Source organism: Lycium barbarum, chromosome 2, assembly GCF_019175385.1.
Source record: "Lycium barbarum isolate Lr01 chromosome 2, ASM1917538v2, whole genome shotgun sequence".
Taxonomy (NCBI): Eukaryota; Viridiplantae; Streptophyta; class Magnoliopsida; order Solanales; family Solanaceae; genus Lycium; species Lycium barbarum.
The window spans coordinates 145,517,954-145,518,444 of record NC_083338.1 but is presented as its reverse complement, the minus strand read 5'-3'; the positions used below and the strand labels follow the sequence as shown (position 1 = coordinate 145,518,444).

At 35.4% G+C, this 491-nt stretch overlaps 1 non-coding gene across 1 annotated transcript; it reads left to right on the top strand.

Annotated features, from left to right (window-relative positions):
• On the top strand, positions 1-107 carry LOC132629554 (small nucleolar RNA R71). Its single transcript, XR_009578324.1, has one exon. It is a non-coding gene; the product is annotated as a small nucleolar RNA R71 (small nucleolar RNA).
• Positions 108-491: the final 384 nt, after the last annotated feature.

Sequence of the window (491 nt, the reverse complement as noted above, 5' to 3'; positions counted from 1 at the left end):
ATGTCATGATGTGGAAATTTTCTTAGCATTGCTTTTAATCTCTCCTAAGCTTAATAAACTGACTCCGTGTCAGTCTGCAAGAAATTAGTAATATCTTGTCTTAACTTTGTGGTTTTAGCAGGGGAAAAATATTTATTTAAAATTTTTTGAGTCATATGATCCCATGTGATAATAGACCCTTGAGGCAAACTTCGCAACAAAGTCTTGGCATCTCCTTTTAAAGAAAAAGGAGATAGCCTTAGCTTGATTGCTTCAGGGGATACTCCATTATATTTAGCAGTTTCAACTAATTCTAAGAAATCAATCAGATGACTACGTGGATCTTCACTAAGATCACCGATGAATGTACATGATTGTTGAATTGTTTGAATTAATCCAGTCCTGATTTCGAAGTTGTTAGCTGCAACTAGAGGGTTCCTCACACTAGATTCACAATTGAAGTGATCTGGTCTAGCATAATCCCTTAAAATTCTGTTTGCTAGTCTTGGAAC